The sequence below is a fragment of the Balaenoptera physalus genome (genome assembly GCF_965194825.1).
Source record: "Balaenoptera physalus genome assembly, chromosome: 13".
Lineage (NCBI taxonomy): Eukaryota > Metazoa > Chordata > Mammalia > Artiodactyla > Balaenopteridae > Balaenoptera > Balaenoptera physalus.
Window position 1 is genome coordinate 97,001,527 of NC_138892.1, and position 14,209 is coordinate 97,015,735.

Genomic DNA, 14,209 nt, shown 5'->3' on the forward strand with positions numbered 1-14,209 from the left:
TAGATTAAATTCTTTAATAAAATAGTGGATTTAGGTTGTAAACCTTCAGCTTGTGTTAACATTAACTGTTTAGTTCTGTTTTTCTCAAATTTGTTATCTAACCAGTTGACATGGTGCCCTTAAAACCTTGGCTCTCGTTCTAACCTAGAAACATCTTAAATTTTCACTCTGGTTGGAAGTAACTTTAAATTTCACATCAAAGGCTGGAAGGTGTTGGTGCATTACATTGTTAATTTCTGTTTTGTAACTGTATTTAAATCAAAATATTCATTTCTTTGTTGAGAAAGGGCAAAACATAATATGTATAGAATTTTTACACAGTTCCTCATACTGGCTGTTGTAACTGCGCGATTCCCAGAGAAAGAACTGAAGACTTGAGATGGTTTTGGTTTTCGAACATGTAATTTTAACCCTGGATCAGGTTCTGTGGATTGTTCAGTGAAGAAGGCTGTTCGGAGAATGCGCGGGAACCATTCCCAACGCGATGCCGGTGGAGGCAAAACCGGGAATGCGAGGGAATGAGGAGAGGACAGGGCTGGGCGTTTGTGAGTTCTCTCTGCACGAAACTCAAGCATTTCTTATGTGTTGGAACTAGACAGGGAATAATTGTACAATACTGTGGAGGTATTAAATGTACACTCTAAAATGGCTAATTTTATGTTACGTGACTTTTTACCTCAGTTTTGAAAACTGCAGCGTTTCTGGACAAGAATTTTTCATTTTCTTCTTGTGGTTTTTGAGAAATCAGAGAAGAGACAGATAATAAGCAACCATTTTCGGGGTGTGGCTCCATTTGGTGCTGGACGACTCACTCGTCTCCCTCTGCTGGCCAAAGTGAGCAACGTGTCACGATGTCGCAAGGCCTTTTGAGCCTGTCTCAATTATATGTCGAAGCACAAATCTCGGGCTGCTTTAGTGAGAATCGTCCTCAATGCCTTGTTTCGTGTGCATTTTATTTGTTTTACTTACTTACGTGCTTGGTACAGGGTTTTTTTACTGCACGAGGATCACAGATGTTTTGCTTCTGCGGTGTTACAAAGGATTAATTATAACTCAGCAGTTTAAAATTCACCCCTACATCTCACAGCAGAACCAGAAACGTTGTCATTTCTCCTAGGCTAAAAACCAGAGTTATATTGTTCATTTAAGTGTTTAGTTTCAGGAGAGCATAAAGCCCTGGAAAAAAGCCAATTATAACAGTAGATCTGGAAAAGCTATTTTTATATGCACGAGAGGGCATCTGGCTTTGTGTAGTGACTCAGTACCCTGAGAAAAACTGGGTTTGGGCTAAGGTAATCTTAAAAACGTACGTAAAAAAGGTGAATCCATCAGTTGAATTTGTTTGTATGAGATTTACACATCTTAAGTAATTATTGTGGGAAGAAAAACAGTAGTATATGCTGTACTGGAGGTCAAGTAATCCAGATCGGCCTTCTTGTTCCATCATCTCTTCCTTTAGGATCTTCCCACCTTTTGTTTCACATGCTTAAAATGCTTCTCCTTGCTGCAGTTCCTCCAATTCATGGTCAAGCCTCACCTGTCAGGGCTTTCCTTATATGTCACCTCTTCAGAGAAGCCTTCCTGCTTGGTCAAAAGTAGATTCCTTATACCCTGTTATCTCTTATATGGCATCCTCTTTTTTTCTGTTACAGCACCACTGTAACTTACAATTAGTGTATATATTTGTTTTCTTGTATAGTCTCTTCCTCCTTCACTAGCTTTCTAAATCCCCTAAGGGCCATATCTGTCTGAGCAGAACTATTTAACCAGCTTTTGGAAGAGTACCTGGCAAAAAAATAACAAGGAATAAGTATTTGTTGAACAGATTAAGTTAAATTCAAATACCATGTCTCTAGCTCCAGCCCAGTACTTTCTGGACTACTTTTCTTCTTTTGAAAAACCTTGTAGCTTTTTCAAGAGTTAGCCTCTGTCCTTCTTCTCTTGTAAACTCTCAGTAACTACTGATTTGGTCCAGGGCTCCTCTTCACATAATGGGAGAGCTACTGAGTGTAATGCAATTGTCACCGGTCCTCAAATAGAGAAACAGACGAATCACTTATTTCTTACAGTCTGCGTTTTCTCATCTGTAGCACCTGATTTGACTCTGAAACACCCCTCCCCCCACTCCGGCCATGTGCCATCCCCGCCCCCAACCCTTTGATTTCTGAATCTGGAGTCCTTAACTTGATGCTCCACCCACACCCACCCAACAAAACCTTCCCTGCGGGGGAAAGGGTCTACCAATTACTTCTTCAAAAAAGTTTCTCCCTCCAGTCCAGAGAAAGACTCCTCCAGGCAGAGATTTAAATTCCCTGGAATTTCAAGTAGGCAATTTGCATTTCTGAGAACCTTTAGACTAGATGTCAGTCTTTTCTTTGGACTTCAGCCCAACACAAGAGTAATCCCTTTGGGGCATTTCTTTACCTAGGCTAATTAGCTATTATTACACTCTTTGGAAAGCTGCTCTAGGGGTTGGAGGACTTTTGTGACCTGTGGTTTTACTCTGTATTCATTGAATGGTTTTGATTGACTGATGGTTGTGTAACTGGTAGAATTTCCCTAGCTGCCTAAAAAATGCTGTGACTTTCACTCCTTTTAACTGGTATAGGGTAGCAGTTAAGAGACTAAACTACTGGAAGTCAGAAAAGCTCAAAGCTCTGAAGTCTTGGTTTTCTTACCCATTTTGTTTTTCATCTGCAAAAAGTGGATGTCCATTTTATAGAGTTGTAATAGTCATTATAATAGCATTTGTAGAGCAATTACTTTATGCCAGTTACTGTTCTATATACATAATACTACACAAATATATGATTAGAGAGAGAGATAGATTCATTTAATCCCAGCCACCCTTTGGAGTAGGTATCATTGTCTCTATTTTACTGCTGAGGACACGGAGCACAGAGAGGTTAGGTACCTTCCCCAAGGGAACACAGCTGGAAGGTGGCAGAACATATACACAAACCCAGGCTGTTTGGGTACTGAGTCTATGCGTTTAAAACGCAAGTCCAATTTACCTGGCACAAGGTGAATGTTGCTAAGCGTTAGTTTCTTATCTCCTCCCTTATTTCCATGAAAACAGTCATTACTTCCTCAAGGTGTCTTGGTTTTTTTTTTTTTTTTTTTTTTTTTTGCTGAGCCGCTCTGCGTGCAGTATCTTAGTTCCCTGACCGGGGATCGAACCCATGGCCCCTGCAGTGGAAGCCCGGAGTCTTAACCACTGGACCGCCAGGGAAGTCCTCTTCAAGGTATCTTAATACAAAACCCTAGAAATTCGGAACCAACACAATCCCCTGCTTTTTCAGATGAGGAAATGGAAGGCTAAAGAGCTTGAACCATTTGTACTGTTGTGGCTGAATGGAACTAGAACTTAGCTCTCCTGACTAATCTATGAAGAAATAATGGTTCTCTGTATTAATGTGTTCTATTTCCTTCCTCTTACCATTTTTGAAAAGAAAAAAAAGAAAGATCCTTTTATGAGTTTCACTCCTACCCCCCCCCCCCACTTCGTTTTCCGCAATTCAGTAACACAAGCTGCACTTGCAGAGACTTAACTGAATGGAATGCACTGCTCTTCTGCCAGAGCACACAAGGGAGTGAGCTATCATTCGCCCCTGGCAAAACCAGGACAGAGGAAAATTAGCCAGCACTCACTCTTTGATTCTTCCTCACTCTTTTCCCTCTTGATTCCTTCCCTACTTGTTTCTGGCTCCAGCTCTCTATTCCCTTCCCTGGATTAGGAGTATCGAGCTATCGCTGGTGTCCACCCTAATAAAAATCCCACCCTGAACCGAGATAGGGGCAGTAAGCTAGGTTGTCAGTAGCTGCCTAGTCTCCCCCCCAGCCCCCCTTGAGAGCAGTAGAGAAAGCCCTGAATTCCTGTCTCTATTGTGCTATTATCTCTCTCTCTCTCTCTCTCTCTATATATATACATTTGCATGATTTAGTTAACCTGTGCTAGCCATACTTTTCTCATCTTTTTATGAAATACTATCTTTCCTACTGTTTTCTCACGGGGAATTTTGGCTTGGCCATGAACAAGTACTGTGGCAAAGCTCAAGAGACCACAATGTTGGCTTTATTTTGTTTGGCTTAAAATAAGAATTCTAAGAAGTATCACGTAAACGTCTGTAGTTGCAAAAGTGCAACATGGCTTTACAGTCTTTGAACAGCGCTATTCACAATAGGCCACAATATGTAGTGTTATGCTGTAAACACAGAGAAACACAGAGAATATAATTTCAAAGGAAACGTATGCTTTTACTATCACGGAAGAGGAAATTGAGGAGTTTTTTTTTTGTTCTTCTTCTTCTTCCCCTTAGCAGTTTTCTTTGAATTGGATCTTGGAGAAGTAAAGAGTATAATAAAGGGAGCTTCTGGCTGGACTGTTTGATGCATGATGAGTCACAGTGAGAAATAAGTTTGAAAATACAGGTTAGGTTCAGATAGTGGAAGTTCTTGATTTTAACAATAGTTAAAAAAAATTTATTGAGTTTCTACAACGTGCCAGGTTTTTGTTTTCTGCATATGCTGTATAATGTAATCATCACACACAACCTGATAGATACTGAGACTTAGGCAACTTGCCTGAGCTCACAGAGAAGGCACAATTCCTTTCTAGGAATTTACAGTCTTCTAAGCACTGTCATAGAGACACATTTCACACTACAGTGTGTCACAGCGCAGGGAAGGATGATCTCAGACGAGGAGCGGAGAAGGCGGAAGGGGAAAGGCAACCTTGAAGATTTAACAGAAGTGTTGTTAGAGCTGGGCGTTGAGGGAGGAGCAGGAGTTTGGGCCAATGACAATGGGGGGGAGGGACATGTCGGTCAGAGGGGTTGGGACATTAAAGATACAGAGATCTGAAGTACAACATTGCACCTGGGGAACAGAAGAAGCTAAGCGAGTGGAGTGTAGGGTGAAAAGGTGAAAACAGTGGGAAGGGAGGCTGGAGGAGCTTGCAGGCTAGATCACCAAGGGTCTTGGGTGCCATGCAATGGCGTTTGAACTCATTCCTCTAGGCCTGGGGTTTTCAGCAGAGCACTCCTTATAAAAAACAGACATTTTGTAGAATTCCAATACATTCATTTGCAGAAGCCACTAAATCATGTCACAGTACCCTAGAGGTTTGATGAACATAGTGCTCTAACTCCACTTAGCAGGCACAGTGGAGCCAGTGGAGAATTCTAGGTTTGCCCAGGACTAAGGGGGAGTCCCTGGATGAGGTACTTTCAGTTTTAAAACCTGGATGATTCGTTCACTCTAGTTTTAAGCAGGAATGTAACGTCTAGCATGAAATTGACTCTCTAGCAGTTTGGAGGATGGAATGGGGAAGCAAAGGAAAGAAATGCAAGGGACCTAACGGTTATCGGATAACATTATGTTCCAGAGAGTGCTCCATGCCCTCCTGGTAGTATAGCTAGGTGCCATTTATCTTATTTTACTGAAACGCAGAAAGGTTTTCCCCCCCCCCCCGGCAGCACCGCACGGCTTGCGGGATCTTAGTTCCCCAACCAACCAGGGATTGAACCCAGGCCCACAGCAGTGAAAGCGCCAAGTCCTAACCACTGGACCACCAGGGAATTCCCTGAAACTCAGAAAGTTTAATTTGTCCAAGGCCATGCAGCAATAAGTGGCATCACTGGGATTTGGATCCAGGGCTGTTTGAACCTATGCTCCAAGCCCTATTCATTATATACAAGGGGAGGTCCCTGGAGACAAGGAGACTCCTGCTTACAACTGTAAAAATGACAGAGTGAGTGAAAATGTAGGGGAAGGAGTGGGGAACAACAGAGAATAATGGTGACTATCTATATGTAAGGTTGGGAAGAGAAATACAAGCCATATCCCATCTGATACGAGGAGAGAGAGAAGCCAGGAGAGTATAGTTGATGAAAGAAAATGGAAAAGCGATTTCACAAAGGAAAGGTTGGTCCCGAGTGCCCAATATGGTAGAAGCTGAGGACAGTGAGGACTGTGGAAGGATGACTGGAATTAGTACTAGGAGGTTGTTCATGAACTGTTTCAGGCAGAAGTCACTTTGGACCAAGTAACTGTGGTGGCTTTGTAACGCTGTCCCATTGGCTAGGCTGAACTCCATTTCTCCAACGTTCCTTCCCAGTATGTTTCCCTTTAAGGGTGGGCCACAAGAGATATTAACGTGGAAGATTTTGATGGCTGAGTGAGCCGTGGCCGTTTTGGCTTTTATTTCAGAAGATGGGGGCAGGCCCTTTTGTAGCTCACATGAATTGTCCCTTAGCGACTGGCTCACCTCACTGATGTGGGGCAGCAGTCGGGCCTGCAGCTGCTCTACTTCCCCTGAATCCTCCTTCGGCTTCTGTGACCCCTGGGCCACTTGTGTGTCTACCTCTGTAGGGGAGACTACAGTCTAGAAAGGGAGACAGATGATTAAAAAGTAAACAGGTATGTATTACACATGGTATGAATACTCTGAAGGCAAAACAACAAAACCAAATCAAATCAAACCGACCCCCTCCCTGCCCCCACAATACCAAGATACTGAGATCAACATAGAAGGGATATATTGGTTTAGATTGGGAGATCAGGGAAGCATTTTCTATGATGTGCATGTAAGCTGAAATCCAAAGGATAAGTAGGACTTAAGAAGATCATTTTAGGGAAAAGGAATAGCACGTATTAGCCCTGAGGTAGAAGAGGCCCAGGTGTTCAGGGAAGTGCAGATGCCTGAGCTTTTAGAGTCTGGTAAGGAGAAAGAGGGACCTGAATCAGGACTGGAGAAGAAAGCTTTGTGGTCAGTCAAGGATTCTAGAATTTATCCCAGTAATGCGAAACAATTTTTAGTAGTTAAGATTCTCTGGTTGCAAGAAACAGAAATACAAATCAAAGCAGCTGAAGAGAAAAATGGATTTTTGTTGGTTCACATTACTGAACCACCGGAAGCGCAGGACTGGAGGTGGCCTTAGGGGTGAAAGAACACAAGGTATAAAGACCACTGAAACTCTTTCTTTTTTCCATCTTCATTTCCCTTTACATGTCTAACTTCATCTCTATACTTAGATTTTTAATGAGACTGGATCCGTAAATCACATCTCCATTGTTTTCCTCTTTCTTAGTCTACAACATTGTTCTTACTAGATCCAAAAGCTCTGAGTTAGAAGCAGATTACTTTGACCGGGGAAATAGAGAAACAGCTAACAGTGACCTCTCACGTCCTTGAGAAATCTCCTTTTCATAAAGAGTTGCCCAAATTTTGAAATGAGCATAATTATGTCACTTTCCTCATGTCTGGATAGTAAAGTACATTTTTTTAAAAAGTTGTTTTCTTTCTTTTTAAAATATCTATTTATTTATTTATTCTTTTTGTTTATTTATTTTATTTTATTTTGGCTGCGTTGGGTCTTCATTGCTGCACGCGGGCTTTCTCTTTAGCTGCCGAGAGCGGGGGCTACTCTTTGTTGTGGTGCGCGGGCTTCTCATTGCGGCGGCTTCTCTTGTTGCGGAGCACGAGCTCTAGGCATGCGGGCTTCAGTAGTTGTGGCACGTGGGCTCAGTAGTTGTGGCTCTCGGGCTCTAGAGCACAGGCTCAGTAGTTGTGGTACACGTGCTTATTAGTTGCTCTGCGGCATGTGGGATCCTCCCAGACCAGGGCTCGAACCCATGTCCCCTGCACTGGCAGGTGGATTCTTAACCACAGCACCACCAGCGAAGTCCCAGATTACCGTAATTTAAAGCTAACCCTTTCAAAGGAGAAGAAAGGGAGACAGATATATAATGGCCGCTGTTCTGTGGCATACATAACATCCTGAAGAACAGGAATAGCAGAGACTCTTGCCCTAACAGTGGCATAAGTTCCTTGCTCGCCAGTCTGTTTGTCGTGGGCTCTGCTATCTGAAAAGCCTTCCCATCTTTATTGTCCCACGTGGCCACAGCTGAGGTAGTCATTAGGGAAGATTCCTTTTTTTCTTCCAGCAGTCAAATTCCTTTGGGGAAGGTCTGGGGGACTTGAGTATTAATTGCCTTAGGGGTTGAGTAATTATAGGGCTTTGTTTTCCAAGCCTGGGGTTTCTAAGGCAATACAACTCCCTTATAATATTGGTGCATTTTTTTCTATTCACATTCCTTGAGATTGTGACCAAAACCAAAATTCTTTTTTTCCTACTCTCTTGGAAACAAACATTGCTGCTTGGCCACCCACTAGCTCATAGCTTCTTGACCTCTATCATGGCCTATCAGAGGTGGGGAGACAGAACTAATTATCCCCTTCTTTTCTGGCTACATTCTAGTGACTGGCTTTTTGCAAATGGAACAATTGTTCTTTTGTCAGGCAGGGAATGAATAACAGGAAGTGACTGGGAGTGATCTGTGGGTATCAGTGTCCTGGCTTCCTTAGCATCCACTTCAGCTTGGAGTATGGAATTTGGATATTCTAATCTTGGAAGCCCAAGACTGTTACTCTCAGTCATCTTGGATTATCAACCATAGGAAAAAGCTGTATTTTCTATTTTTTCTGTTTTTAGACAAGCCAGCTTCAAATAAAGCTTGGCTCTTCCTTGTTGGACCTTACTAAAAAGTAAACATTCCAACATAATACATTTTCTATCAAGTCCTCTAAACATATTTTCCGTCAGGTCTCTAAACATCCAGCCTTGTTTGTTTGATACATGGAGAATCCTAAGATAAAATAGGCAGTAATTTAATCAGTTACTTTCCTATCAAAAAGCAAGAATTGATAATCATTCCTACCTGGGGAATGGGAGAGTCCTCACTACCCTGCACCTCACCTCAATTAGCCAGTTCCATATTTGGGGGTCTGTTATTTTTTATATTTTTATTTTATTTTTTTTAATTTTTTGCCCTGGTGCGCCGCATGCGGGATCTTAGTTCCCCAACCAGGGATCGAACCTGTGCCCCCTGCACTGGGAGCACAGAGTCTTAACCACTGGACTGCCAGGGAATTCCCTGTCTGTTATTTTTTAATTCTGTATTCCTGATACTATTCGAAGCAATTATGTCTCCAGTATAAGAGTCAAAACTCCAGGACTTCCCTGGTGCTCCAGTGGTTAGGACTCAGCACTTTCACTGCCGTGGCTCTGGGTTCAATCCCTGGTCGGGGAACTAAGCTCTCGCAAGCCTGCGGCGTGGCCAAAAAAACATAAAAGAACAAAAAACGAAAAGAGTCAAAACTCCAACTCAAATTGTATTCCATAAAAAGGATAATATATTGACTCCTGTAAGTGAAAAGTTCAGGAATAGCTTTTGTCTTAGTCTGCTAGGGCTACCGTAAAAAAAATACCACAGAATGGGCAGCTTAAAAAACAGAAATTTATTTCTCACAGTTTTGGAGGCTGGAAGTCCATGAGCAAGGTGTCAGCAGATTTGATTTCTCCTCAAGGAGAGAGGCTTACACGTGGTCATCTTCCCGCTGTGTCCTCTGGTGGCCTTTTCTCTGTGTGTGTGTGTGTGTGTGTGTGTGTGTGTGTGTGTGTGTATGTGTGTGTGTCTTCCTCTTTTTAAAAGAGCACCAGTTATATTGGATTAAGGCCCACCCTCATGACCTCATTTAAACTTAATTACCTCTTTAAATGCCCTATCCTCAAATACAGTCACATCAGGGTTAAGGCTTCAACATTTGAATTTCGGTCATACACAATTTCGTCTATAACAGTACTATTTTCGTGTCTAACAGTACATGGATTTGGATTGATGGCCAAATGAGGTCATGAGGATTCTCTGTCTAATTCTTATCTTTATTTTCTTCTTTGTTGGTTTTATGTTCAAGCAGGCCTTCATGTGCTGGCCCTTTGACAACTCTAGATTATACTCTTATGATTTAATAACTACAGTGGAAAGATAGTATCATTTTCTCGATAATTCTAGTAAAAAATTCCGTGGTTGTCTACTGGCCTGGAATGGGATATCCTTGGGACAATCACTAGAGCCAGGGCAAAAGGCTATGCTGATTGTCCAGTCCCGGGTCACATGCCCACCCCTGGACCCAGAATGGGGGTGAAGTGCCCCAACTTGAACTACAGGAACTCAAGAGTAGGGAAGAAGGTGTTTCTCCAAAGGACATTAAAATGTTGCTATCAAGAAACTGGGGAACAGATAATGGCAGGTAAAATCCAGCAAATATTCCATGACATCTAAATTTTCTTCCAGTGCCAGTATGTTATGACTTAATCCTGAATCAGTGAGTATTTTGAACCAAGCGTTGTTTTATAGGACAGTGCTGGCATTGTTTATAAAATTCAGAGTTCGTTCCATAATCCTTTAAAGAGTAAAGGAAACATGTAATTAATTTTGAAGTACAGAAATGTACTGAGGAGCCTCCCTCTACTAAAAATGCTAAATTGGACCCTCAGAGGAACCGTGCACCAGCTGTCATCTTAAGAAATACGAAGTTGAACTTCGCTGTAAAGGATCCTCATTCTGAGAGGATTGTTTTCTAAGATGGTCCTCTGCTGGTCGCTGTGTGCTGTGAGGGCTTCTCATGTTGCTTCTAGATAGATGATTTAAATCAGTGTCTCTCCTCCCATCCCACTCATTTACAATAGTAGTTAGTCGTTAAGCCCTACATTTCATTTCAGTCATCTTCTTTCCTTTCTTTCACAGTATTCTAGTACTAAGCTTATGGCTTTACACCTGGCTTAATTGTGAAAGGCGAAACATTTTTATGCAAGAGTCCTTGTCCATATGAACAGTTTGAGTTACCCCACATCAGCATGTCTACCTTATTCTGGTAGCGCAATCTTGCAGAATCCCACAAAAAAATATTGCTCTCTCCAGGCACCTTTATAGAACTGAGCTGGCTATGGGCACAGCCATGGCCCTCCCTGTGTCACCCCATAGGCATGAGTTTGGAACTCCTTTAGGTATCTGGGCAACCCATCTTAGGGGGGGAGGAGAGAGGGAGAGTACAGCAGATAGGGTTTGGAGAGTGTCCTGAAGGGAAGAAATGGTTGTGGGGACACTGTAGCCTTGGCTGGTTCCAGGCACTGGATGGGGACTTGGAAAATTTTGAGAAGGACCCTCCAAAGCACGGAGGGTGGGGAAGGGAAGCCCTGAGGCTTAGGACCCAGGAAAGGAGCTGTATTTGCTCAGGTCAAAGGTCGGTACTGGTCTTTCTATTATCTACAAGGTAAAGTCCAACCTTCTTTGTTTAATATTTTAATTCTTCCACAGTCTGGCATAGTTCTCTAACAGGTATGGAGGTAGGGCCTTGATTCAGTGGTATTGTGGAGCCAGTTCTCACTGGCTTCCAAGAGCCAATTGTGGGCATGTCTTTCCAATTTCATGTTGAGTGATATCACATTGGTAGCTTGAAATTTGCCATGGTGGCTTATTGGCAAATGCTACAAATTATGCTTTTTTGATTTTTGTTTTTGAGAGGCAGTTAGACATATGGCCATACGCCACTGATTAGCTTATTATTAAAGGGATGTCTTCTTACTAGAGTGAAAGGTAGGTTTTTGCCTCGGCCCCCAAGAAGGGATGTTTTCTACGTGTGCCCTGGACAGAATGTTTTTTGGAGCTGAGGAATTTGAAGGAAGAAGAAGAAAATTTACAGGAAAGGGACAGAATTCTAGGAAGGTAGGTTTATGTAGTCACACTTAATTTAACTAAGGCCTTTTGCATCAGGCAGACATGGAAAAGTTAGAAATCTCTCTAATTATTTTTATTAATCCAGCTGATTTTAATACCAATACCTGATAAGGATAATACAGAAAACAGAATTAGAGAATACAGATGAATATAGAATATATTCTATGAATGCAGTATTATATAAATATATTCTAGAATGCAATATGAATATAGATGCAAAATTGTATAAAATATTAATAAATATAATTCAGAAATCTATCCTATTAATAATAAACAATGCCCAATTAAGGTTTATAGGAATGCAAGGATAGTTCAATAGCAGGAAAACTATCAATATAATTAATTATATTAATGTTTTAAGAAATCATATCATATCAAAAGACTTCAAAGTGATAATTGATAAATTTTAGTAGCCATTCCTGATAAAACTCTGGAGCAAAGAAAATAATTGATAGATTTGACTATATTAAAATGAAAACTTCTCTTCATCAAAAGATATCACACACAAAGTGAAAATATAATCTACAGACTGGGAGAAAATTTGCAATGTGAAAAAGGATTCTTATTCAGAAGATTTAAAGAACTACAATTCAGTATGTAAACGACAAAGAACCTGAAAGAAAAACTGGAAAAATATTTGAACAGAGAATTCACTGAATGAAAAGATACTGTCTTACTGTTAATAAATTAAATGCAAATTAAAACAATATGGATTTCCCTGGTGGTGCAGTGGTTAAGACTGCGTGCTCCCAATGCAAGGGGCCCGGGTTCGATCCCTGGTCAGGGAACTAGATCCTACATGCATACCACAACTAAGAGTTTACATGCCACAACTAGGGAGCCCACATGTCACAACTAAGACCTGGTGCAACCAAATAAATAAATAAATAAATATTAAGGAAAAAACAACAATATGAAGTGCCAATATGTATCCATCAGATTGGCTAAATTTTTGAAGCATAATACTAAGTGTTGGCAATGATGTGTTGGAAGTTTGAAACAACTGGAATTCTTATAGACTGCTGATGAAAGTATAAATTGGTACAGTTACTTTGGAGAGCAATTTTGCAACATCAGATAAGGCTGAAAAGACACATACAGGCGTATGTCATTTTACTGCGCTTCACAGATATTGCGTTTTCTACAAATTGAAGCAAGTCTGTCAGCACCATTTGCCCAACAGCATTTCCTCACTTCATGTCTCTATACCACATTTTGGTAATTCCTGCAATATTTCAAACTTTTTCATTATCATCATCTTTGTTATGGTCATCTGTGATCAGTGATTTTTGATGTTACTATTGTAAATTGTTTTGGCATTTTTTTAGCAATAAAGTATTTTAAATTAAGCGATGTACATTGTTTTTCTAGCCATAATGTTATTGCACACTTAATAAGACTACAGTATAGCATAAACATGACTTTTACATGCACTGGGAAACCAAAAAATTTCTGTGACTTGCTGTATTGCAATACTTACTTTATTGTGGTGGTCCAGAACTGAAGCTGAACATCTCTGAGGTATGCTTGTACTTTATTGGACACAAACCTTGTGCAGTTCCTCAGATTCCTTCTTTCTAAAGGCACTGTCCACCTCCCAGTTTTCACTAATACTGCTGCCTTTGCTTGTGACCTTGCCAAGCTCCCTGAGCTGGCTGGAGTCTGAGTTGAAAGCCCAGACTTTCATAACCCTCTTATTGCTTATGCCAAATCCTATTCACAATTAATGGTCTCTACACTTCCAGACTTGGATATAATGCTACACACAGGTTATAGGATTATAGGATTGGGCTTATAGGATTTGTCAGTTATAGGTTTTGGCTTTAGGAGAGGCTGCCAAAAAGCCAGATGATGCGACCTTAAATGCAGGGGTGGGAGAGTAGTCAGCTCCTTGTGGGGTGAACCTTGACCTATGAGAAGAGGGTGAGGGGAAGAGAGATGGGCAGATAAATCCCCTCTCCCTTTTTCATTCTATAGATTGTGCTCTGATGTACTTTCTCCTTCAGACATTCTGGGAAAAGCTTCACATGCTGTGTGAGAACACATCTGCCAAGCACTATCTTATGGCTTGTTGTGATACAGGGTAATAAATTGCGTTGTATTGTTTTGTATCTTTTCTTGCTTCACTTCTTTTTTTCCTTTTCTCACTGTCCTGGGCTTGTACTTTCTAAATAAAGTGGCAGTACCTTAATCTTTACCTCAGGCTCTGTTTTCTTGAGTTCTTAGTCTTACAATTCTACTCCTAGTTCCACACTATAGAGAGATTCTTACACATGTGTGTAAGGAGGTATCTGTGAGAATATAAATTACAACCTTGTTTAGAATAGTAAAAATTTGGGCATTCCCTGGCGGCCCAGTGGTTAGGACTCTGTGCTTCCAACACAGGGGGCACAGGTTCGATCCCTGGTAGGGGAACTAAGATCCCGAGTGCCACGCGGCATGGCAAAAAAAAAAAAAAAAAAAGAGAAAAAATTGTGAACAGTTAGCTGTTACTGTGGTGATTTGTACAAAGAGATAGAATACCGCACTGAGAATAAAGGAACTGGAGCTGCATGTGTAACATGGCTAGTTCTCAAAGTAATACAGGGAAGCAAAAAAAGTAGTAGCAAGGAAACTCATATTGTACACA

At 41.2% G+C, this 14,209-nt stretch overlaps 1 protein-coding gene across 1 annotated transcript in view; it reads left to right on the forward strand.

The window, feature by feature from the left end:
* The window catches only part of GRIN2B (glutamate ionotropic receptor NMDA type subunit 2B), a 651,979-nt gene that overhangs the window by 13,825 nt on the left and 623,945 nt on the right, over nt 1–14,209 (forward strand). The gene's annotated exons all lie outside the window — the stretch shown is intronic.